This window comes from Adiantum capillus-veneris, chromosome 11, assembly GCF_014529385.1.
Source record: "Adiantum capillus-veneris isolate H3 chromosome 11, ASM1452938v2, whole genome shotgun sequence".
Classification (NCBI taxonomy): domain Eukaryota; kingdom Viridiplantae; phylum Streptophyta; class Polypodiopsida; order Polypodiales; family Pteridaceae; genus Adiantum; species Adiantum capillus-veneris.
This window is the reverse complement of record NC_140941.1, coordinates 162087933-162115430: the sequence shown is the minus strand read 5'-3', so window position 1 is coordinate 162115430 and position 27498 is coordinate 162087933.

The following is a 27498-nucleotide window of genomic DNA, read 5'->3' as shown; positions in this document are numbered from 1 at the left end:
TGCCTCAAGAAATTTTTACCATGGATCTCTCCCTTGCCTCATACTACCTAGTAGTTGCTAAAGCTTGCTAATATGGGTAGCTCTCAACAAACCCTTCCTTCATATTAACCTTTCCAACAAATCAACCCTAATATCTCTCATATGGCTACAGCCCCTTGTCCTAAAAGGTAGCAATTGATGAAGATTGTCTGTAGGAAGTAACACATAATTGACTGGCCGACACTATCCAGCCTCTAAGTATCAACCCTTTACTCCCCTTTCCTTCTAACAAGTATTCATGTCTAATGAATACCACTAATGGCTAGCTGGCACTCTCCTTACTGCGTGCTAGTCACCTCCTAGGCCCTAAGAAAGGACTAGGTTGTAGCTTTTGGCTTGGATCCTAAGCCACAACTTCCTTTTGCTACTATTTAAGAACATGCCAAAAATGAATGTAGCCATGCTTCATCAACAGTGTTTCTATCTTGGCATCAATACATAGTCACCTTACTTGGCACTCTTAACACCCTCTTCCAAATGCCTCCGACAATGCTCCCTCCATGCATAGGATATTTTGCCGGAGAACTTTCCATGGCTTAAGAGCATGGGGAAGCACTACAAACACTGATTTTTGACTTCACCCTTGATCCCATTGAAGCGTTGAGTATATTAATCCTTCTAACCCCTTCCAGTCTTTTCATTTTCTCCTCAACCCCTTGAGTAAAACTTTGGCTACTTGGAGTGATTGCTACAAGTAGCTTCTAAGATAACTCATGACCAAAATATGGAGGTTGTGATAATCTTGCAATGTTGAGTGTAATCTTAACAAATTGGTGGCTTGGAAAAGCAAGACCCCAATTATCTTACCCTTGTCATGAACCCCCAAGGAATGCACTTGATGTCTATTGACCATCCAAAACCTTCCTCATCGAACGATTGAGGCTCCCTGCTCCCTTGGACATCTAGCTTGACAATCCTTGCCCATGATACATCAAGCTATACCCAATATGTGCCAAAAATCTAGTCTATCAAGATAATCGAGTGCCATTAGATCAAGAAATCTTATTGCAATTTGGGCAATATAGTTCTACCCCTAGTTATCAATCCTCTTGCCCTCCTTGGTTGTAAGTTCCATAGTATTGGTCAGTCACTTTTGATCCTTCAAAGCTGTAACTCCTCTTAGATTTTAAATTTCTCTGCCACATGCTTCTCAAAAGGAGCTGCCTTTGCCATCACCCCTATGGATGCACATAACGCATATGTTGTTCAAGCATTTTTTGTGGTCTTCATTCTAGTCCTTTTTCTCCTTATCATTGACCAAAAATACCTTTTCTTTTGCAAGTCCCCTAGCCATTGGCATCTTAACTATCCATTACTACAAGCCTTCAAAGAATATCTCTATAAGCCTCATGGACTCTCCCCTTTCACACAATGTATACAAACCACTCTCCTAGTTTTAGATCCTTTTGCTTGTATCCAGACATACAAATGTACCCATTGGTGAACCTCCCTGTGCATTCAAAGATATAGTTTTTCCAAATGTGTATCAACCTAACCTCACAAAGACTGGCTTGACAATAAATCCCTATGTGATTGGACCCATAATGGCCATGTAAGGGATAACCCAAAACCTTAATGCAACATCCTAACCTTGTACATTCCCTTACCTATCCTAAAAACCTTTTACCAAATACCAAATGCCAATTGTATACACCTACCACTTTCCTTCCTCCTATTTTAACCTAACCTTAAGTTTGGGAAACCTTGTACATCCATTGCACTCCTTGCCTCATAAATGTGTTGTAACTTGACCTAAGATAACCTTGTCCTCATATAGCCTTAATCTTAACTGAAGCAAAATTTCCAAATACCTCAACCATTAATCAAGAAAACCATGTGTTCAATGTGATATTTGCCCTAGAGCTAACCTTGTCCTCATAATCACTGCATGCTTAACCTTCGTTAAAATTTTCACCAAACCAAAATTTGGCCATATACACCTACCACTTTCCTTCTTCCTTTTTTAACCTAACCTTAAGTTTGGGTAACCTTGTATATACATTGCACTCCTTGCCCCATAAATGTGTTGTAACTACCAAACAAACTCACCTGTTACTTACTTAATAACACTTATCTAAGCCTTACAACACTTATTTTTCTTATCTCTAGCCCACCTTACCTCTACTAGATTCGTACCTTCAACTCTTGCTCTCGCACTCCCTCTCAAGCCCCCAAGGTAAAAGTCACACAAACTTCCAATTTCCATGTTGCAAAGAAGAGTATACCATGCTCCTCTGGGCTCCCTACAATCCTTTAGAAGTAATTCCAACAAGTCACACCTTACACCCTTCTAACCTTGAGGTTTGTCTCAAACAATAAAATCCTTCGTAAAAAATCCATCATGTATGGTAACCTTTGCCAAACCTATAAATCTTCAGGTTGCAACATCAAGATGGACCTTTTTGAAAATTCCTATCTTATACTTTACACACATCTCAAAATTTTGGAGACACTGAAAACCGTGCCTCCCTCCCTAATATTGCCTTTGGACCCTTTTTTCATGAAGTTTACCTTTAACCACTTTAATTATTACTTCTCACCTAAAGAAACTCCTTATCCACATTTCTACCCCACCCTCTCTTTTCCATAAAACTCTCCTCTTAAAATTGTACTATGGTACTTTGGATTTTGATCTACACCTAAAATCATCTTAACTCCTCTCCTTGTACCACGGCACTTAGTCTTAAATTCCACTCCTCCCCATGCACTTTGGTACTTAGTCTTCACTTCCACTCTTTTCTAAAATATTGTTAGCCCTAAAAAATTTAACCAAGCACCCTTTATAAACCCTACCTCCTTCTCGTCCCTTACAAGCACATTTTACCTATACCACCACTGATGAGCTCTTAAGAGCGAAACGCGTTTGGTGGTATTTCCCCTAACCTTACCAGCCATTTTTAACACCCATCAATTCTTGCTAATCTTATGCAGTCATTTCGTACGCTTGAGTATTGTCATTTTTTACAAAGGGGCTTTTGTCCCACTAGGTTTTTTTCCTTTGGTCGTTTAGGTATTAGAACCTAATTTAGATCCTCACCATTCTACTTCCTTTGTACACACTCTTAATAAATAAATAAACAATGGCCTTTCCATTATGATACTACAACGAACAAATGTGACATCATCTCTCACATAAGAGATAAATTTGGACCAATGAAGAAGCTTCAATGGAATGAACCTCATCAACAGATTCAAAGAACAATGAAGTCAATCAACCCATCAACACCGTTCCATAGCCTCCACAAACACTTCTCAACACTGCCCAAGGACAAGCACTAAAATCCAAAGGGGGAAATGCTAATTGAGCTATGTCAACTAACAGAAGTTGCTAAAGGCCCAAGCCACATGAATGCACATTGAAGATGAATACGGAGAAGGAGTGAAGATTGGAGTTACACATTTTTCAAAATGATCATGTGTTATAATTTTTTGATTTATTTCAAGCCATTGTAATAATTGTAATGTCGTATGGGCTCAATGAGAGTTCCAAGCTGTAAAGAATAGGTCAGTCAGTGTACCTAGGTTGAAGATTTAGTAAGTTATGGAGCCCTCAAGGCCTTGGGCGCTCGGACATTGCATATTTTTAACCTAAGTATATAAGGTAGAGTGTAAATGGAATTAGGGTTCTCAACCTCATTTGTTGAGACCACTCTTTGATGAGAGCTCATGAGGCGTGTAGCTATGGAGTCCTTGAGCTTTTCCTTACTCATGTGACTTGATTAACACTAATCAATTCTTAATTCTCTTTCACGATGTCTCTCTCATAATCTCTATGATTGTCTATGATGCTTTGATTAGCTAGATCGTAACTAATTAGTGGTTAATCACACTCTAATATTGTGTGATTTCCCAATATTCTTTGTGTGTGCATATAGGTTTGATTGGAGTACGGATGCTCAATAGATATATGTGTGTGTGCCTTTGATAGTTTGTTGCATGATGGGATTAGAAATGTGTGCGTTGTTGCAATTGTTACTGTGTGTGATTGGGATGATTTGAGGTGAAGAGAGTGGATGGGGAAATTGCCAATCTTTGTGGCTTAGCTCCTCCATAGGCCGAGAAGCTCTCCCCATAGAGTCGCTCTTTGTCTTGCCAGGATTAGCTCATTGTGTGAGGTGTTTCCATGCCCTAGCCAAGTAGCTCATCATAGTGGATTGACAATTATTCTTGGTCATTGGAGCTATGCTACGATGGTACCCCCAACAACATAATTTTTTTATATTTACAACTGATGCTTCAATTTAATATTAATCATCATACACCAATAAACATCACATCAAGCTGGTAACAAGCGCAAGCACAAAATGGCGCCCAACGGCCTCTACGCTAGCCCCGTGCACACAAAACCGTCACGGGGAGTGAACAGGGGACACCACCTAGCTTTGACCGGCTAGGACGCGGACAACAAAACGATTCAAATAACACTAACACAACATACCGCACACACACACACATAGAGAGAGAGAGAGAGAGAGAGAGACGGAGGGGATGAAAACCCTTCGAAATGTCAGGGAAAACTTGATTCAAGATAGTATTTACAAAACCCTTTGTTTTGGCGAGATGGAGACCCCAGTGAGAGAGAGAGAGAGAGAGAGAGAGAGAGCCTATAGTGCATTCTCTAGGGAATTTTCACGTGTGCGGAGATCCTACTCCTACGCATAGTGACCCTTGGAGTCAGTGTGTGTGCATGACTTCTTTTTCTAGTGCTGACCCCCCTGATAGTGACCTCTCAGTGCTCTTTTATAGGTGCACACTACATTAGTTTAGTATAAATTGATTAGGTTTAGGACCCTAAGCTGGAGAGACAAAGCAGGTAGCCGTGTCCCGGATGGTTGACTGGTGCTTTGGTTTGGGAGAAATAAGAAAATGATATTCTCCTAGGTGGGCCTTTGCGACCATCACCTAGAGAGAGGTGGAATATACAAATGGTTTTTTACAAGGTTTGGCTTGGAAAACAGAAAATGAATCACCCTACCGATGTTTATTGAGGAAGTGCGTCGTGGATGAGATGCCAATGAATTACAAGCTTCACTAGTGCGTTGGTGTAGTGCGCTTGCATTAGGAGATTTTGGAGGTCTTTTGGAGGGCCTTTTAGAAGAGAGAGGAAAAAGCGCTCCTCCAATGAAAGAAGAGCTTACGTTACATAGAAAAATAGATTGATATTGAGAAAAATATAAAAAAGGTGTCATTGGTCCTTGAAAACGGGCGCCTTTTCATTCAATGTGAATGTCTTTTTCATGAGGTAGACGACGCTCATTTAATATGGCTTTTGTCATCATTGAAATTTAAAAAAATTACAAAACTGTCAATTGGTGTTGGAATTTGAAGCGTTTGACACTGCCAATGCGTTCGAAACATCTTAAAACCTAAGAAGCGTATATCTACTTGCCTCAATCTGACACCTAGAGAGAGAGAAATCACCAAAAAACCCCTAAAAATGGGATTTTGGATCATGGCGCGCGAGGGACCGTTTGGAGAATTCTAGATGACCCTCTACGCGCCGTGATCCACTTTTTTTATTTTTTGCCTCATAGCACGCGGAGGGCCATTTGGAATTTTCCAGATGGCCCCCGGCGTGCCATGAGACAAAATCTCCTTTTTAGGGGTATTTTGACAATTTTTCCCTCTTTGGTTGTCACATTGAGGCAAGTAGATAGACTTTTTTAAGTTTTTGGTCATTTTGGACGCATTGGCGGTATCAAAAACTTTAAATTCTAATACCAACTGATAATTTTGTAATTTTTATAATTTCAATGATGACGAAAGCTATATTGAATGAGCGTGGTGTACTTCATGAAAACGACACATGCATTGAATGAAAAAGTGACCGTTTTCAAGGATTTTTGAAAAATTAGGTTCACTTTTCAGAGTATTCAATTGTCCTTTTGGACGTACGCAACAAGTGCAAGTATATTTTAAAAACATTTTCTAGAGAGAGAAATAGTATTTCTTAGAAGGCCCTCCAAATGACCTCTGAAATCTCCTAATGTCAATTCCGGTGCCGACTGGGGCATGCCTTCGTTTTCTTTGTTTAAAATGTTGTCGCCATTGCATGTTTTTGGTGTCGTTTCTCGATGCGTCAATATCCATTTTCTTTGCCTTTTCTGCTTCTTGTGCATGTCGTGTGTGTGCGTTGTTGGTGTGTATGTGATTGTGTGCGTGTATTGATGCGTGTAGTGTATGTATGTGTGTGTATGCTTATGAGTGTGTGTGTGTGTGTGTGTGTGGAGAGAGAGAGAGAGAGAGAGAGAGAGAGAGAGAGAGATAGAGCTTATTTTTTGAACGAGAGAGAGAGAGAGAGAGAGAGCTGAGGTAGAGTGTGTGTATGTGAGGGTGTGTTGTGTGTATATGGAAAGAGAGAGAGAGGGATGAATCTACACACACACACACACACACACACACACAAAGAGAGAGAGAGAGATGGCTGAACCAGAGAGAGGGAGAGAGAGATTGAGGGAGAGCCTATGTGAGGGTGAGTGTGTGTGTGTGTGTATGAGGGTTTGTGAGTGTGTGTGTGTGTGTGTGTGTGTGTGTGTGTGTGCGTATGGAGAGAGAGAGAGGTGAGAGAGAGAGAGACTATGTGAGAGAGACTATGTGTGTGTGTGTGTGTGTGTGTATGGAGAGAGAGAGAGAGAGAGAGAGAGAGAGACTAAGTGAGAGAGGTGTGTGTTTGTGTGGGTGTGTGTAAGGGTGGAGGAACGAGAGAGAGAGAGAGAGAGAGAGAGAGATTATTTCGTTTGGCGATAATGGATGACAGAGAGAGAGAGAGAGGTGGCGGCGGCCTGCTGGCTGATGAGGAACGAGAGAGAGAGAGAGAGAGAGAGAGAGAGTTGGTTGCGATAATAGAAGAAAAGAGATCGAGATGGTGCCAAGATCGAGGGAGAGAGAAAGAAGGGTTGTCCAAGGGTGGCGGTCCCCTCTGTGAGCACAAGGACAAACGGGGTGGTGGTGGTGGCGGCGGCGACCTGCAGCAACCAAAAACGTTTTTTTTTTTTTTTTTTGTTTTATAATGCACCCCTCTTTGGAGTTAATTCCTATGGCCATGGCTTTCGAAAGGCGGCCATCATTAGCCCTCCCCTTCTGGCTAGAGGCATTCATGCCTCTAACTCTGCTTGTGCTTCTCTAGTAGTAGAGTTTGAGGGTTCTCCCTCCTCTGCAATATCTATCATGAACTCCGGATCAAACCATAAAAAGTATCTTTTGAGCCTCCATCCATTGACTTTGGTCTTGTGAATTCGACCATCTACTTCCATCAATTTGTAGCTATCATTGGCGTATCGCCTTTTGATGATGAATGGCCCTTCCCATCTGGGCTGAAACTTCCTATCTTTCCTAGTGTTGAATCTATTGTCGTATCTCAATACTAACATGCCTTTTGTTAACCCTCACGGCACACGGACACCCATCACCTACGATGGACGTGTATTATGTATTATTTAGTAGAGTCAGGTACCGGGCTTGTCGGACCAATAGGGAAAGGTAGAGTGATCGTCGATGAGAGGCGCACTTTAACTTGGACATTCAAGGGATTAGTTGGTTAAGCATGGGCGCCCAAGTGTGAATGGGGTGAGCTCCTATAAAAGCCAACTAAACCTAATTTTTACTCATTCTCTCATTTGTGCAATAGAAGAGTGCTCTTGCTCTATCTCCATCTCCATCTTCTTCTTCTTCACCTCCTTGTGTGTGTGTGTGTGTGTGTGAGAGAGAGAGAGAGGGAGAGTGTGTGTGCGATCGAGCATTACGAAGGCACGACGGCGGCGAAGCGGTTGAGCGCGGCACGACTGCAGCTTCTTCTTCATCGCGGCGAGGAATCCACCACGAAGGCGAGCGTAGAGCGGTGAGTGACACATCCTTTGTTTTCTTGAGCTTGCTAGTTTAGGCTTGTTGTGTGCTTGGAGCCGTTTGTGGCTCGCATACGGTGTATTGGCAAGTCCCTTGCTTCGACAGTGCGGCAAGGAGCGCACATTTTTGGCGCCGCTGTCGGGGATATGCCCTACACTAAGCTCGGTTAGCACTTTACGCTTTCTTCTGGTGCAATTTCTATCATAGGAAAGGCGGGGAAGGAGTGTGTGGAGATTTCAGTTTTTTGCGTTTGCTGTCAAGTTTCAATTTCTGCTATTGTCTGCGTTTTTTCAATTTCCGCAATTTCTGCATTTTCAAGTTCGGCGTTTTCAATTTCTGCAATTTTCTGCATTTCTGCGTGTTTTTAACTGCATTTCTGCGTTTTTCTGCATTTCTGCGTTTTTTTCAGTTTCTGTATTTTCTGCATTAACAAAAAATAAAAAATAAAAAGAAAAAAAAAGAAAAAAAATTCGGAAATTAAAAACGCGAGCGAGTGGGCGGCGATATTTTTCGAAAATAAAAAACGTGTCTCTTAAAACGGACGGGTTGGTTTGTATAAAAGATAGATCGGGATCGGTTTCCCAAGCCCAAGCCCAAGCCCAGGCCCAGGCCTCAGTCCTCAGTTTTATGATATATACTAGACTCACTCTTATATATATACCCTACTCCCTCAAGAGAGAATGAGAGCATGTGGGACAAGTCCTCCACTCTCCTCCTTTCTCTTCCCACTTGCACCCTTAGACTTTCTAGTTTGGGCCTAGTTCCCTACTGAAAATTGACAGTTTTAGGGATTCCGAGGGCATAGAGTGACCAAACGGAGGGCTGTAAAGCACGGCATGACTCTCTGACCGATACGCTCGTTTCGAGCTATCACACGGCCCATTCCACGACACGCTCTAAAAAATCTAGCAAAAAAACAAACAAAAAACACGCTAAAAACTAGTCACAAGGCCTCCTAGAGCAGCTTTTTGACACCTTAGGGTATCAAAAGCACATGCACTTACGCTCTGGACGAGTGTTAGAGCACGATCACATTGGTAGTGCCTCTGTTCATACGGACACCCATTACCCATCCACGATAGGCTCTAGACCCTCATCGGGGACACAAGGTAGCACCACCCAAGACCCTAAAATAGCCGCTAGTGATTCCTCCTCCGACTCAGAAATCATGGAAGCATACCCTACCCAAAACACTGAGAGAGAAGGCCGTGCACCTCCCGAAGCTCCACAACCTAGTACTAGTATGTTTAGCCGTTTCATGGAAACATTAGGTAGAGCTACTCGCTCGGAACCTGATGCAAATGAAGCACACGAAGAGGATGGGTTGGACTCTGACACACCTCTACGATACCCCATTGAGTTAAATAGTGCCTATGGAAAAGTGCTATATAACGCCTTATTGGACACGGGTGCTAAATACAATCTGCTATCCTATGGGGTGTGGTGTCAGTTAGGGAAGCCACCTCTATCTGAGAGTATTATCCAAGTCAAGGGTGTCAACAAGAAAAAAACTACGGTTTTTGGAATCTGGCACACTTCTGTCAGTTATGACAATGGGGTGGTAGCTCAAGACTTTTTGGTCATGCCTACTGGAACTATGGAGGGTAATATAAACCTAGGCCGCACGTGGATGATAGCCACCAAATGCACTATTGATTGGGGGACTGGGGGTGTTACAACGCAAAAACCAACTCTTAGCCCTACCACTCAAGCCATAGTCCCTGAGATATTGCCCAAGGAAATAAAACCCAAGACATTGCATGTCCAGGAGGTTGAACCATACTTCCCCATAGCCCAACTCTCTAGAGCTTCAACTAATGTAGTTGAAAGAAAGCTTGAGACACACAAGAACCATCCTAATATAACGAAGAAAACATACAAGTGGGTCCCTAAAACCTCTGTAGTGAGCATAGCTAGTGCTAAAAAACAGAATCCTTGTAAGAACCGTACCACTCGCTCCAAGAAAAGTAAGAAAATGTTGCGATGGATCCCTAAACGACTATTGGAAGCCCAAGGCTACTATCAAGGAAATGATCAAATCTGGGTGCCAAAACGTAGATTGTGCTCTTACCTATCACCTGACCCAAGTGAGCCCAATCCCGTAGTTCCAAAACGAATCAATGATCATGGAAAGAAAAAAATCACAGAATGCTACACACCTGCTCCCGAGCTAGTTTGGGTACCAAAGAAAGAACGATTTGTTCCACCTAGCTCAGGAAGGGGGGAGTCCCATGAAGATTCTAGCTCATCATGTAATACATCCATAGAGGTAAAAGCTTCTACACCGCCTCCATCTATAGTAGTGGACCTCCATGAAGCTACAAAAGAATCCACACCTCCCAGTGTTCAAGAATCACCTGATGAACCAGTTCAAGTTCAATCCTGGGAGAGTACCTTACCACCCTTGCAGCTTGACAAGGCACCTAGGGTAATAGAAAACTACTGGCAAAAATCCTCACCTATTACCAACTGGAACAATTGGTTTCAAAGGGTGACAAGCTCATTTCAAATGGTATGATCTACCCAAGGAAGGGGGGAGTGTTTGTGGACATTCATCATTCACTTGCTTCCCTCTCAACCTTTTTCCCCTGACCTCTCAATTCCAATCTTAGGGAATGTACATATAAAGCTTTACACACACAAAAGAAAAAAAAAAAAAAAAGGAGCAAGAGCAATTAGCAAACGAGTATGCACATTAAAAGTCAAAACATTGACTCAGACCTACACATGTCACATCTGGTACAGTGAAACAGAAACCTATGCCATAAAACACCTTTGATCCTCATCACTTGAGTGATGGAGGGTAGGTAAGATTAGTACGATAGGAGTGTTTCTGTTTTAGAGTTGAGTGATTAACAAAGTTCTCTTTTCCCACTAATGTGCCTCCTAGAGGTATTGTTTGTGTTTCATAGTGTGTACAGGAGTGTGTTGCTATTGATAGGATTTGGACCTTCATGGAACCTTCAGATCAAGCGCGACCATCAACACAAACAGGTGTTTCTTGTCCATTAGCATTGCCCTTATCTTTTTGCATCCATGTTTGTCTGCCTTGATTGTGATTGGTAGCATAATATTCAGCGCATTGGCTTAGTATCAAACATTTAATTCAATGTAATGTTTTGTCATAATCACTCGTTTAGGTGTAAAAATCAAGCAGTCCGACTAAGCTAGTTTGACCAAGCTAGGTATTAGAAATCTTCTCTTAATACCATGGGGAATGCCTTCCTAATAAGCAATGGTTACTTAGGTTCTTAATCCGATTTAGGCAGCATTGTATGAAATGTACTAGGGCTTTCTAGTGGGCTTAACCCTATTGACCTTTAGCGTAAGTATTATAAAGGGAGTTTACTAATGTGATGAGCCTGGGGAGTGTAACAATGTTATATGGCCCCCCAAAGTTACAAAATTTAAATGCTGAAAATGAACAAACAAAAAATCAAAGTGCCACAATGTAAAATTTTAAGCTGGAAGAGAAATCTCAGCTTGATTTGGTACTTCACTCACATGTATCGCCTATGGTACTAGAGCCCTAGAGGTTCCCAGTGTGGGCGCTTTTCCTTGAAAAGCAAAAAACCCAAGGCATACAAAATAAGCACCCACTTCAAAATTGAATCAGTGTGAAAAGACTTGGGGGGGTCAAAGAAAAAGTAATCAGTCAGGCGATGATTTCATGAGAAATTCCTTTTATGGTAGCTTAACTACAAAGTCTTCTAGATATAGCCTCTAGTCAGCCCTTGAACATGAATACTTGGCTCTCGCGATTAAACAACTTAATTGACCAGAGAAAATTAAGAAGCTTACCCATGGTATTAATATTTGATCTCTAGTGCTTTTCGACCGTCAAATTAGCGACCCCAGACTTGTTTAATTTTCTACCTTTACATCTGTTTATGCATTTGATTACATTGAAATTTAATGTTCATTGCTACCAAATTGTTTGAAATTCTTTGACCAATCAATGTGTCTACCTAAAACTGCATATGCTTTTTAAGAGAATGCAATTACTGTGCCAATGTTGTTTGATTTTGCAGTGACTGAAGAAGGCTAAGGACATTCATCTCAAATGCTCTTCCACCTCGACGAACCAGCTTCAACTCAATAGCTTCCGAGGACGGAATCTACATCAGGAAGGGGGGCATGTTAACCCTCACGGCACACGGACACCCATCACCTACGATGGACGTGTATTATGTATTATTTAGTAGAGTCAGGTACCGGGCTTGTCGGACCAATAGGGAAAGGTAGAGTGATCGTCGATGAGAGGCGCACTTTAACTTGGACATTCAAGGGATTAGTTGGTTAAGCATGGGCGCCCAAGTGTGAATGGGGTGAGCTCCTATAAAAGCCAACTAAACCTAATTTTTACTCATTCTCTCATTTGTGCAATAGAAGAGTGCTCTTGCTCTATCTCCATCTCCATCTTCTTCTTCTTCACCTCCTTGTGTGTGTGTGTGTGTGTGTGAGAGAGAGAGAGAGAGAGGGAGAGTGTGTGTGCGATCGAGCATTACGAAGGCACGACAGCGGCGAAGCGGTTGAGCGCGGCACGACTGCAGCTTCTTCTTCATCGCGGCGAGGAATCCACCACGAAGGCGAGCGTAGAGCGGTGAGTGACACACCCTTTGTTTTCTTGAGCTTGCTAGTTTAGGCTTGTTGTGTGCTTGGAGCCGTTTGTGGCTCGCATACGGTGTATTGGCAAGTCCCTTGCTTCGACAGTGCGGCAAGGAGCGCACATTTTTGGCGCCGCTGCCGGGGATATGCCCTACACTAAGCTCGGTTAGCACTTTACGCTTTCTTCTGGTGCAATTTCTATCATAGGAAAGGCGGGGAAGGAGTGTGTGGAGATTTCAGTTTTTTGCGTTTGCTGTCAAGTTTCAATTTCTGCTATTGTCTGCGTTTTTTCAATTTCCGCAATTTCTGCATTTTCAAGTTCGGCGTTTTCAATTTCTGCAATTTTCTGCATTTCTGCGTGTTTTTAACTGCATTTCTGCGTTTTTCTGCATTTCTGCGTTTTTTTCAGTTTCTGTATTTTCTGCATTAACAAAAAATTAAAAAAAAAGAAAAAAAAAAGAAAAAAAATTCGGAAATTAAAAACGCGAGCGAGTGGGCGGCGATATTTTTCGAAAATAAAAAACGTGTCTCTTAAAACGGACGGGTTGGTTTGTATAAAAGATAGATCGGGATCGGTTTCCCAAGCCCAAGCCCAGGCCCAGGCCTCAGTCCTCAGTCTTATGATATATACTAGACTCACTCTTATATATATACCCTACTCCCTCAAGAGAGAATGAGAGCATGTGGGACAAGTCCTCCACTCTCCTCCTTTCTCTTCCCACTTGCACCCTTAGACTTTCTAGTTTGGGCCTAGTTCCCTACTGAAAATTGACAGTTTTAGGGATTCCGAGGGCATAGAGTGACCAAACGGAGGGCTGTAAAGCACGGCATGACTCTCTGACCGATACGCTCGTTTCGAGCTATCACACGGCCCATTCCACGACACGCTCTAAAAAATCTAGCAAAAAAACAAACAAAAAACACGCTAAAAACTAGTCACAAGGCCTCCTAGAGCAGCTTTTTGACACCTTAGGGTATCAAAAGCACATGCACTTACGCTCTGGACGAGTGTTAGAGCACGATCACATTGGTAGTGCCTCTGTTCATACGGACACCCATTACCCATCCACGATAGGCTCTAGACCCTCATCGGGGACACAAGGTAGCACCACCCAAGACCCTAAAATAGCCGCTAGTGATTCCTCCTCCGACTCAGAAATCATGGAAGCATACCCTACCCAAAACACTGAGAGAGAAGGCCATGCACCTCCCGAAGCTCCACAGCCTAGTACTAGTATGTTTAGCCGTTTCATGGAAACATTAGGTAGAGCTACTCGCTCGGAACCTAATGCAAATGAAGCACACGAAGAGGATGGGTTGGACTCTGACACACCTCTACGATACCCCATTGAGTTAAATAGTGCCTATGGAAAAGTGCTATATAACGCCTTATTGGACACGGGTGCTAAATACAATCTGCTATCCTATGGGGTGTGGTGTCAGTTAGGGAAGCCACCTCTATCTGAGAGTATTATCCAAGTCAAGGGTGTCAACAAGAAAAAAACTACGGTTTTTGGAATCTGGCACACTTCTGTCAGTTATGACAATGGGGTGGTAGCTCAAGACTTTTTGGTCATGCCTACTGGAACTATGGAGGGTAATATAAACCTAGGCCGCACGTGGATGATAGCCACCAAATGCACTATTGATTGGGGGACTGGGGGTGTTACAACGCAAAAACCAACTCTTAGCCCTACCACTCAAGCCATAGTCCCTGAGATATTGCCCAAGGAAATAAAACCCAAGACATTGCATGTCCAGGAGGTTGAACCATACGTCCCCATAGCCCAACTCTCTAGAGCTTCAACTAATGTAGTTGAAAGAAAGCTTGAGACACACAAGAACCATCCTAATATAACGAAGAAAACATACAAGTGGGTCCCTAAAACCTCTGTAGTGAGCATAGCTAGTGCTAAAAAACAGAATCCTTGTAAGAACCGTACCACTCGCTCCAAGAAAAGTAAGAAAATGTTGCGATGGATCCCTAAACGACTATTGGAAGCCCAAGGCTACTATCAAGGAAATGATCAAATCTGGGTGCCAAAACGTAGATTGTGCTCTTACCTATCACCTGACCCAAGTGAGCCCAATCCCGTAGTTCCAAAACGAATCAATGATCATGGAAAGAAAAAAATCACAGAATGCTACACACCCGCTCCCGAGCTAGTTTGGGTACCAAAGAAAGAACGATTTGTTCCACCTAGCTCAGGAAGGGGGGAGTCCCATGAAGATTCTAGCTCATCATGTAATACATCCATAGAGGTAAAAGCTTCTACACCGCCTCCATCTATAGTAGTGGACCTCCATGAAGCTACAAAAGAATCCACACCTCCCAGTGTTCAAGAATCACCTGATGAACCAGTTCAAGTTCAATCCTGGGAGAGTACCTTACCACCCTTGCAGCTTGACAAGGCACCTAGGGTAATAGAAAACTACTGGCAAAAATCCTCACCTATTACCAACTGGAACAATTGGTTTCAAAGGGTGACAAGCTCATTTCAAATGGTATGATCTACCCAAGGAAGGGGGGAGTGTTTGTGGACATTCATCATTCACTTGCTTCCCTCTCAACCTTTTTCCCTGACCTCTCAATTCCAATCTTAGGGAATGTACATATAAAGCTTTATACTCACAAAAAAAAAAAAAAAAAGGAGCAAGAGCAATTAGCAAACGAGTATGCACATTAAAAGTCAAAACATTGACTCAGACCTACACATGTCACATCTGGTACAGTGAAACAGAAACCTATGCCATAAAACACCTTTGATCCTCATCACTTGAGTGATGGAGGGTAGGTAAGATTAGTACGATAGGAGTGTTTCTGTTTTAGAGTTGAGTGATTAACAAAGTTCTCTTTTCCCACTAATGTGCCTCCTAGAGGTATTGTTTGTGTTTCATAGTGTGTACAGGAGTGTGTTGCTATTGATAGGATTTGGACCTTCATGGAACCTTCAGATCAAGCGCGACCATCAACACAAACAGGTGTTTCTTGTCCATTAGCATTGCCCTTATCTTTTTGCATCCATGTTTGTCTGCCTTGATTGTGATTGGTAGCATAATATTCAGCGCATTGGCTTAGTATCAAACATTTAATTCAATGTAATGTTTTGTCATAATCACTCGTTTAGGTGTAAAAATCAAGCAGTCCGACTAAGCTAGTTTGACCAAGCTAGGTATTAGAAATCTTCTCTTAATACCATGGGGAATGCCTTCCTAATAAGCAATGGTTACTTAGGTTCTTAATCCGATTTAGGCAGCATTGTATGAAATGTACTAGGGCTTTCTAGTGGGCTTAACCCTATTGACCTTTAGCGTAAGTATTATAAAGGGAGTTTACTAATGTGATGAGCCTGGGGAGTGTAACAATGTTATATGGCCCCCCAAAGTTACAAAATTTAAATGCTGAAAATGAACAAACAAAAAATCAAAGTGCCACAATGTAAAATTTTAAGCTGGAAGAGAAATCTCAGCTTGATTTGGTACTTCACTCACATGTATCGCCTATGGTACTAGAGCCCTAGAGGTTCCCAGTGTGGGCGCTTTTCCTTGAAAAGCAAAAAACCCAAGGCATACAAAATAAGCACCCACTTCAAAATTGAATCAGTGTGAAAAGACTTGGGGGGGTCAAAGAAAAAGTAATCAGTCAGGAGATGATTTCATGAGAAATTCCTTTTATGGTAGCTTAACTACAAAGTCTTCTAGATATAGCCTCTAGTCAGCCCTTGAACATGAATACTTGGCTCTCGCGATTAAACAACTTAATTGACCAGAGAAAATTAAGAAGCTTACCCATGGTATTAATATTTGATCTCTAGTGCTTTTCGACCGTCAAATTAGCGACCCCAGACTTGTTTAATTTTCTACCTTTACATCTGTTTATGCATTTGATTACATTGAAATTTAATGTTCATTGCTACCAAATTGTTTGAAATTCTTTGACCAATCAATGTGTCTACCTAAAACTGCATATGCTTTTTAAGAGAATGCAATTACTGTGCCAATGTTGTTTGATTTTGCAGTGACTGAAGAAGGCTAAGGACATTCATCTCAAATGCTCTTCCACCTCGACGAACCAGCTTCAACTCAATAGCTTCCGAGGACGGAATCTACATCAGGAAGGGGGGCATGTTAACCCTCACGGCACACGGACACCCATCACCTACGATGGACGTGTATTATGTATTATTTAGTAGAGTCAGGTACCGGGCTTGTCGGACCAATAGGGAAAGGTAGAGTGATCGTCGATGAGAGGCGCACTTTAACTTGGACATTCAAGGGATTAGTTGGTTAAGCATGGGCGCCCAAGTGTGAATGGGGTGAGCTCCTATAAAAGCCAACTAAACCTAATTTTTACTCATTCTCTCATTTGTGCAATAGAAGAGTGCTCTTGCTCTATCTCCATCTCCATCTTCTTCTTCTTCACCTCCTTGTGTGTGTGTGTGTGTGAGAGAGAGAGAGAGAGGGAGAGTGTGTGTGCGATCGAGCATTACAAAGGCACGACGGCGGCGAAGCGGTTGAGCGCGGCACGACTGCAGCTTCTTCTTCATCGCGGCGAGGAATCCACCACGAAGGCGAGCGTAGAGCGGTGAGTGACACACCCTTTGTTTTCTTGAGCTTGCTAGTTTAGGCTTGTTGTGTGCTTGGAGCCGTTTGTGGCTCGCATACGGTGTATTGGCAAGTCCCTTGCTTCGACAGTGCGGCAAGGAGCGCACATTTTTGGCGCCGCTGCCGGGGATATGCCCTACACTAAGCTCGGTTAGCACTTTACGCTTTCTTCTTGTGCAATTTCTATCATAGGAAAGGCGGGGAAGGAGTGTGTGGAGATTTCAGTTTTTTGCGTTTGCTGTCAAGTTTCAATTTCTGCTATTGTCTGCATTTTTTCAATTTCCGCAATTTCTGCATTTTCAAGTTCGGCGTTTTCAATTTCTGCAATTTTCTGCATTTCTGCGTGTTTTTATCTGCATTTCTGCGTTTTTCTGCATTTCTGCGTTTTTTTCAGTTTCTGTATTTTCTGCATTAACAAAAAATAAAAAATAAAAAGAAAAAAAAAAGAAAAAAAATTCGGAAATTAAAAACGCGAGCGAGTGGGCGGCGATATTTTTCGAAAATAAAAAACGTGTCTCTTAAAACGGACGGGTTGGTTTGTATAAAAGATAGATCGGGATCGGTTTCCCAAGCCCAACCCCAAGCCCAGGCCCAGGCCTCAGTCCTCAATCTTATGATATATACTAGACTCACTCTTATACATATACCCTACTCCCTCAAGAGAGAATGAGAGCATGTGGGACAAGTCCTCCACTCTCCTCCTTTCTCTTCCCACTTGCACCCTTAGACTTTCTAGTTTGGGCCTAGTTCCCTACTGAAAATTGACAGTTTTAGGGATTCCGAGGGCATAGAGTGACCAAACGGAGGGCTGTAAAGCACGGCATGACTCTCTGACCGATACGCTCGTTTCGAGCTATCACACGGCCCATTCCACGACACGCTCTAAAAAATCTAGCAAAAAAACAAACAAAAAACACGCTAAAAACTAGTCACAAGGCCTCCTAGAGCAGCTTTTTGACACCTTAGGGTATCAAAAGCACATGCACTTACGCTCTGGACGAGTGTTAGAGCACGATCACATTGGTAGTGCCTCTGTTCATACGGACACCCATTACCCATCCACGATAGGCTCTAGACCCTCATCGGGGACACAAGGTAGCACCACCCAAGACCCTAAAATAGCCGCTAGTGATTCCTCCTCCGACTCAGAAATCATGGAAGCATACCCTACCCAAAACACTGAGAGAGAAGGCCATGCACCTCCCGAAGCTCCACAGCCTAGTACTAGTATGTTTAGCCGTTTCATGGAAACATTAGGTAGAGCTACTCGCTCGGAACCTAATGCAAATGAAGCACACGAAGAGGATGGGTTGGACTCTGACACACCTCTACGATACCCCATTGAGTTAAATAGTGCCTATGGAAAAGTGCTATATAACGCCTTATTGGACACGGGTGCTAAATACAATCTGCTATCCTATGGGGTGTGGTGTCAGTTAGGGAAGCCACCTCTATCTGAGAGTATTATCCAAGTCAAGGGTGTCAACAAGAAAAAAACTACGGTTTTTGGAATCTGGCACACTTCTGTCAGTTATGACAATGGGGTGGTAGCTCAAGACTTTTTGGTCATGCCTACTGGAACTATGGAGGGTAATATAAACCTAGGCCGCACGTGGATGATAGCCACCAAATGCACTATTGATTGGGGGACTGGGGGTGTTACAACGCAAAAACCAACTCTTAGCCCTACCACTCAAGCCATAGTCCCTGAGATATTGCCCAAGGAAATAAAACCCAAGACATTGCATGTCCAGGAGGTTGAACCATACGTCCCCATAGCCCAACTCTCTAGAGCTTCAACTAATGTAGTTGAAAGAAAGCTTGAGACACACAAGAACCATCCTAATATAACGAAGAAAACATACAAGTGGGTCCCTAAAACCTCTGTAGTGAGCATAGCTAGTGCTAAAAAACAGAATCCTTGTAAGAACCGTACCACTCGCTCCAAGAAAAGTAAGAAAATGTTGCGATGGATCCCTAAACGACTATTGGAAGCCCAAGGCTACTATCAAGGAAATGATCAAATCTGGGTGCCAAAACGTAGATTGTGCTCTTACCTATCACCTGACCCAAGTGAGCCCAATCCCGTAGTTCCAAAACGAATCAATGATCATGGAAAGAAAAAAATCACAGAATGCTACACACCCGCTCCCGAGCTAGTTTGGGTACCAAAGAAAGAACGATTTGTTCCACCTAGCTCAGGAAGGGGGGAGTCCCATGAAGATTCTAGCTCATCATGTAATACATCCATAGAGGTAAAAGCTTCTACACCGCCTCCATCTATAGTAGTGGACCTCCATGAAGCTACAAAAGAATCCACACCTCCCAGTGTTCAAGAATCACCTGATGAACCACTTCAAGTTCAATCCTGGGAGAGTACCTTACCACCCTTGCAGCTTGACAAGGCACCTAGGGTAATAGAAAACTACTGGCAAAAATCCTCACCTATTACCAACTGGAACAATTGGTTTCAAAGGGTGACAAGCTCATTTCAAATGGTATGATCTACCCAAGGAAGGGGGGAGTGTTTGTGGACATTCATCATTCACTTGCTTCCCTCTCAACCTTTTTCCCTGACCTCTCAATTCCAATCTTAGGGAATGTACATATAAAGCTTTATACTCACAAAAAAAAAAAAAAAAAAAGGAGCAAGAGCAATTAGCAAACGAGTATGCACATTAAAAGTCAAAACATTGACTCAGACCTACACATGTCACATCTGGTACAGTGAAACAGAAACCTATGCCATAAAACACCTTTGATCCTCATCACTTGAGTGATGGAGGGTAGGTAAGATTAGTACGATAGGAGTGTTTCTGTTTTAGAGTTGAGTGATTAACAAAGTTCTCTTTTCCCACTAATGTGCCTCCTAGAGGTATTGTTTGTGTTTCATAGTGTGTACAGGAGTGTGTTGCTATTGATAGGATTTGGACCTTCATGGAACCTTCAGATCAAGCGCGACCATCAACACAAACAGGTGTTTCTTGTCCATTAGCATTGCCCTTATCTTTTTGCATCCATGTTTGTCTGCCTTGATTGTGATTGGTAGCATAATATTCAGCGCATTGGCTTAGTATCAAACATTTAATTCAATGTAATGTTTTGTCATAATCACTCGTTTAGGTGTAAAAATCAAGCAGTCCGACTAAGCTAGTTTGACCAAGCTAGGTATTAGAAATCTTCTCTTAATACCATGGGGAATGCCTTCCTAATAAGCAATGGTTACTTAGGTTCTTAATCCGATTTAGGCAGCATTGTATGAAATGTACTAGGGCTTTCTAGTGGGCTTAACCCTATTGACCTTTAGCGTAAGTATTATAAAGGGAGTTTACTAATGTGATGAGCCTGGGGAGTGTAACAATGTTATATGGCCCCCCAAAGTTACAAAATTTAAATGCTGAAAATGAACAAACAAAAAATCAAAGTGCCACAATGTAAAATTTTAAGCTGGAAGAGAAATCTCAGCTTGATTTGGTACTTCACTCACATGTATCGCCTATGGTACTAGAGCCCTAGAGGTTCCCAGTGTGGGCGCTTTTCCTTGAAAAGCAAAAAACCCAAGGCATACAAAATAAGCACCCACTTCAAAATTGAATCAGTGTGAAAAGACTTGGGGGGGTCAAAGAAAAAGTAATCAGTCAGGAGATGATTTCATGAGAAATTCCTTTTATGGTAGCTTAACTACAAAGTCTTCTAGATATAGCCTCTAGTCAGCCCTTGAACATGAATACTTGGCTCTCGCGATTAAACAACTTAATTGACCAGAGAAAATTAAGAAGCTTACCCATGGTATTAATATTTGATCTCTAGTGCTTTTCGACCGTCAAATTAGCGACCCCAGACTTGTTTAATTTTCTACCTTTACATCTGTTTATGCATTTGATTACATTGAAATTTAATGTTCATTGCTACCAAATTGTTTGAAATTCTTTGACCAATCAATGTGTCTACCTAAAACTGCATATGCTTTTTAAGAGAATGCAATTACTGTGCCAATGTTGTTTGATTTTGCAGTGACTGAAGAAGGCTAAGGACATTCATCTCAAATGCTCTTCCACCTCGACGAACCAGCTTCAACTCAATAGCTTCCGAGGACGGAATCTACATCAGGAAGGGGGGCATGTTAACCCTCACGGCACACGGACACCCATCACCTACGATGGACGTGTATTATGTATTATTTAGTAGAGTCAGGTACCGGGCTTGTCGGACCAATAGGGAAAGGTAGAGTGATCGTCGATGAGAGGCGCACTTTAACTTGGACATTCAAGGGATTAGTTGGTTAAGCATGGGCGCCCAAGTGTGAATGGGGTGAGCTCCTATAAAAGCCAACTAAACCTAATTTTTACTCATTCTCTCATTTGTGCAATAGAAGAGTGCTCTTGCTCTATCTCCATCTCCATCTTCTTCTTCTTCACCTCCTTGTGTGTGTGTGTGTGTGAGAGAGAGAGAGAGGGAGAGTGTGTGTGCGATCGAGCATTACGAAGGCACGACGGCGGCGAAGCGGTTGAGCGCGGCACGACTGCAGCTTCTTCTTCATCGCGGCGAGGAATCCACCACGAAGGCGAGCGTAGAGCGGTGAGTGACACACCCTTTGTTTTCTTGAGCTTGCTAGTTTAGGCTTGTTGTGTGCTTGGAGCCGTTTGTGGCTCGCATACGGTGTATTGGCAAGTCCCTTGCTTCGACAGTGCGGCAAGGAGCGCACACCTTTCTTCTGACCCTTTTCCTTAAAACCTTCATTGAATGTGAGTCGGCGTCGTTCTACTTGCGCCGTATAGTAGTTGATCGCATCTTCCCTGTCTAGTTGAAGCCTCTCTAGATCCAAGATGTGGTTGCAGAGATGGGCAACTGGGCACTGTAGCTGGCTAGTCATGATTCGCAAGCTGGCTATCTGCACCTTGATGGGTAGAATGGCCTCTTTTCCATATACCATATGGAAAGGGGTGAAACCTAGTGATGTTCCGAATGTTGTGTGGTAGGCCCAAAGAGCGGCCATGAGATGCTTATTCCAATCACTTGTGTGGTTATTACTTGCTTTGTGATGATCCTACAGATCATGTCATTTACCTTTTCCACTAGACCATTGCACTATGGATAGTATGGAGTTGAGTGGCAGCGTGTGATGCTTAGCTTTTTCATTAGTTCTCCCACCAAGTCGCCTCTGAAACCTGGCCCTCTATCAGATATTATCTCTAGAGGTGTGCCAAAATAGCAATAGATGTGCTCAAATATGAACTTCACCACTTCTTGGATTGTAATGCGTGTGGTGGTTTCTGCTTCTGCCCATTGGGTCATGTAGTCTACACCAACTAGAATGTACAATTTACCTGACTGGGCCCTTGGTAAAGGACCAATCGCATCTATTCTCGACTTCTCAAATAGGCCATATGAGATGATAGGAGTCTGTGGCTCATAGGTTAGTGTTTGATCACTAGATACTTGACAAGTTCTACATGTTTTACACCAATGATGCACATCCCTGTTCAGACTAGGCCAAGAGAATCTTGCCTGTAGAATCTTCCTACTAGTAACATCTAAAGCAATGTGGCTTCCACAAACACCATCATGGCAACTTGAGATCACCTCCGTGATTTCACTGGAGATTGGCCTCGCCTGATAACCTAGTATTTGCCCTACAGTACAAGGTGTTGTTTATAATGCAATATCTTGTTGCCTTTTGGACAAGCCATTGTTTCTAGCCCTTGGTATACCCCTCAGAACATTCTCTTGTATCTAAGGATCTGATGATATCCGGCATAGCATCGCTACCTTGAAAGAGGGGCAGCTTCATTTCAATTGCTCCTATGGGAACATCTTGTATTGTTTCCTTGGCTAGAGCATCTGCTTCTTGATTTTCTACCCTAGGGACATGAAATAACCTCACTATTTCAAACTTTCTTAAAAGATCCTTAACTTAGCGTAATTGACCAAGAAAAACCTGATTTTTACAAACCCAAGTGCCATTTATCTGCTTTATCAAGAGCATGGAATTTCTAAACACATTTAGGCATTGAACCCCTTTCAAAACACATTGTTCTAATCCAAGGATTAGGGCCGCATACTCTGCTTTATTGTTGGTGTGGGAGTGTAGTAATTGCCCAGTAGAGAAGACCTTTTCCCTCTGCTCATTGAAAATGATGATGCCAGCTGGTCCACTGTTCTTTTATAAGCTTCATCAAAGAAAAGAGAGTGAGCTCCTCTAGCTTAGGAACTTCCACCATTTGTGTCACTCCTTTGCCTTATGTGCTGACCTGTAGCTTCTTCTCATAGTGACGATGAGTAAGAATACTTGCTAGACTAGCTCTGGTGGAGTTATCCACTTGCATTGTGTAATCAAACTTCTGTAATCTAACGAGTCGTTTAGAGATTCTAGATGAGACATCCATGTGTTGCATTACATACGGAAAGACTTTTTCCATTGTTAGAATTACAAAGGGTCTAGGCAATAGATAAGACCAAAACTTTGTAGTGGCAAACATTACCATGTGCTCTACCGTGGTAAATCCTTCTTTCGATGGGGTCATGACACAACTAGAGAAGTAGAGAGGACTCACGAAAGAGGTTTGGGGGTCCTTCTGCATTAGTACGGCCCCAAGTGTATCACTTCCTACAATGGGGTAAGCATAAAATGGCTTGTCCCATCTAAGGGGTGCAATGGTGGGAAGTAAAGCCAGGATCTGTTTCACATCGCTGAACTATTGCTCATTTTCTTTACTTCATAGGAAGACATCTGTAACATTTAATGGCCTAATAACTTATGTGTAGTGGAAATTAGCATCAACATAGTGGGAATTTCATTAGAATAGATCCTAATGAGAATTACAAGAGTGCTTGGGTGGAGAGAGCAACAAAAATCATAGCACCTAGTTAGATAGCATCAACAATACTTTTAAAAGAGAGAGAAATTATGCTATTGACAACAGTTGAGGACCGGATTTGCATGGAGCCGTTCCCTCCCCAAAAGGCTTTGTATTATGGTTTCTCCCATCAAGAGAGACATTGTACAATACAATTCTTTGTGTTCCTTCAAGACTAGCTAGTGCAATGAAGATGGAAGCTTCATGCACTAAGCAAAACACTTAATCAAACACAACTTGAATTATCCCCGTTCTCAGACCCAAGACCTCACACACCTTCGAAGATGGTGAGAGCTAGCAGGGTATGAGAGTAGATTGAGAGGAAGAAGGAGTATCTTACGAGAAATATGTACATCTCCTCACATAATCACTCATATTAGCATAGCTTAGCTTAGTAATTAGCTTGGTAGAGAAGATGAGCATGCATTGAAGCTTGGCTCTTGGTTGGATTTGCATCCACATGCCAAGAGAGTGTTGATGTAGGCTTCTATCTCACAAGCTTGGAGTAGGTGATGAGCTCTCCATTAAAGCTTGGGAGGAGATAGAGTATTCTTTCTTCACACATGGTCAAGTGTGAGTTTGTGTGTGTCAATACCAAGCAAAAATCAGCCCCCCCTCTCTCTTGGGCGAGCCCTTCCTACTAAATTGGTCTGGCTTTTGCCTCATTGGACCTCCCCAAGTCAAGCCAATGGGTGTTAAGCAGCATAAGTGATAGCCTTCTGACATGTGTCCCCCTTTCCCCTTTTGTGAGAGCTTTAGATAATTAAATAATTAAAATAAACTCTCATTGGACCCCTTTGCCTCCTGGTCAATAGGAATCAGGCAAGCCATTGGGCTCCTGAATGCTCATTGGACCCCTTGGGAGACTGCCCAATAGTCTTCTAGGAGACTTAATTCTCATTGGTTTCTTTTATTAAATGTTTTTGAATTAATTAAACTACATTTAATCTAGCTTAATTCTCATTGGTCCAGTTCAAGGGTCTTCCAATAGGAATTGCGCACCCCTTGTGGGCATCTGGCCTAGGGAGCTGACATGTGTCCCTAATTCCCTTTGTGTAAAGGGAGCCTCTGTGTGTGTGTGTGTGGCTTTCTCTCTCATCCCCTACTAAATGGGCTCGCCCCCTCCTTTGTAGGCTTTGAAGAAGACTTTTGTACACACACTAAGCATCTAATTTTCCCTAGGGTTGACCTTTTGGACACAACCTTTGAATTTTGGAACCTTAGCATTTTGGAAGTCTTAATGGGCTGAACCTTAGGGTCTTTTTAGCCCATTGTTGCACATGGCTCTTTTGCAGATGGCCCCCCCTTTGGATCCCTATTTTCCCTCCTTTGGATCCCTACTGTGGCCGGTCTGCTAGCTTAACCAATATTCTAGCTTTTTCTCCCCTGGCCTTCCCCACATTAAATGATTAGTTTAATATGAGAAAATCATTTAGGAGAATTAGATATTGATTATTATGACATTACCTCTCTCTTGAAATCATAGTCGTCCTCGACTATGGTGTAGAGAAGATAAAGCATGTTCATGAGTCCTTTTCTTAGCAGGTAGAGGATCCCTATGTTACCCTACGACATCATTCCATAATGGTTGACTAGTCCATTTGGTGCTTAAGAGCCTGAGGCTGCCGCAAGCATGTCTGCACATCAGTCCTATCAGTCTTCCATAGTAGAGTGACAAGCTCTACTTGGTATTTGGGAGACGTCGTCTCCACAAACTTGATCTAAGCATGCATACTACTTCATTTTTGTGCACAAATAAAGAAAAAGAGAGTCTTATAAGACAAAAATTTTGTTCATTTTTAACATTTTGTACATTTGCTTACTCTTGGGAAGCATTGTAAGCATTGACAAGGTTTAGGTTATCCTTTAATTGTATGCCTTGCATCCATCTAGCATCTTCAAAAGGATAATTCTTAAATTTAATAAGATATCGTCGAATAGTCTTACCGCCTCTTAATACCTTGTCTTCATGTCGGAGAATGGACTCGGGCTGCAGCACCTCCTCTTGGTCCTCGATCTCCGGTGGGTCTTCAATAGTTGGTTCTTGAGGTGGCTCTCCTTTGTAAGGCTTTAATAGGCTCACATGAAAAGCATTGTGTATGAGCCAATGATTGGGCAACTTAAGTCGATAGGCCATGTCATTGATTGGCCTAAGAATCTGGAAGGGACCATAGTACCTTTTTGCTAGTTTAGCATAGTACTTTTGGTGGCCCGTAGGATTCTTGCCCGTCGTGTGCCTTAATCGACCCTTGGGAAACTTTAACAAGACCCAATCGTTTTCTTTAAAGGCTTGGGCTCTTCTGTGCTTATCAGCAGTAGCCTTTTGCCTTTGCTATGAGATAGAGATAGCATCTTTAATCTTTTGAAAAGATTCTTGTAGGTCTCGGCTATACTCATCTGCAGTGAAGATCTTCCCATGTACCTTAAGTAGCAAGGGACTTTTTGATCTTCCCTCAATTACCTCAAAAGGTGCTTTTCCCGTGGAAGTATGTACTGTGTTATTGTAAGCATACTCCACTAAGGGTAAGTACTTCTCCCATTGGGATCTTTGATCTACTTCCGTTACATAGGCTTTTAGTAGATCGAGAATTGTTAGGTTAGCTATTTCACTTTGGCCATCCGTTTGTGGATGATAGGCCGAAGAGAAATTTAGCCTTGTCCCTAAATTCTCAAAGAGACCCTTCCAGAAATTACTGGTCATTCTAGGATCTCTATTCGACACTATGGACATTGGCAAGCCATGGTATTTGAAAATTTGTGAAATGAAGAGGGTTGCCATTTGATGGGCTTTGATAGTCTTTTTGACAGGTATAAAATGAGCTTGTTTACTGAACCTGTCTACTATCGTCCATATTCCCGTATTCCCATGGATAGACTTAGGCAATCCAAAGATAAAATCCATGGATATGCTCTCCCATGGTGAATTAGGGATTGGCAAGGGTTGAAGCAATCCAGGTTGCTTCCCTCTATCAAATTTTGTCTTTTAACATACCACACATTTGGAAACATACTCTTGTATGTTCACTTTCATGGTAGGCCAATAGAAATATGTTTCAATTCCCTTTAAGGTAGGCTGAATCCCTCTATGCCCCGCATACGGGGGAGCATGAGATTCATACATTACTTTCTCACGCAGGGAGTTAGTAACGCATATTCTATTGCCATAGAGAAGATAACCATCTTGTAAAGTAAATGGTTCTTCTTTCTTCCCTAATGTAAGGTCTGAAATCACATCTCTAAAATCGAGATCAATAGCATACTCATCTATCATTGAAGATAGATCATTGTGAGTTGCTATGGAAACCGCTTTCACTCTCGGCTGTCTTGAGAGTGCATCGGCTACTTGATTATGCTTGCCAGCAATGTGAGCAATATGAAAATGAAATTGCGAAAGGAAATTTTCCCACCTCATTTGTTTGTCGAAGAGCTTGGTTTGCGTCATGAAGTACTTAAGACTTTGGTGATCCGTTCGCAGAATGAAAGGAGTCCCTAATAAATAGTGCTTCCATGAGTCTAAGGCATGTAGAACTGCAAGGAGTTCCTTTTC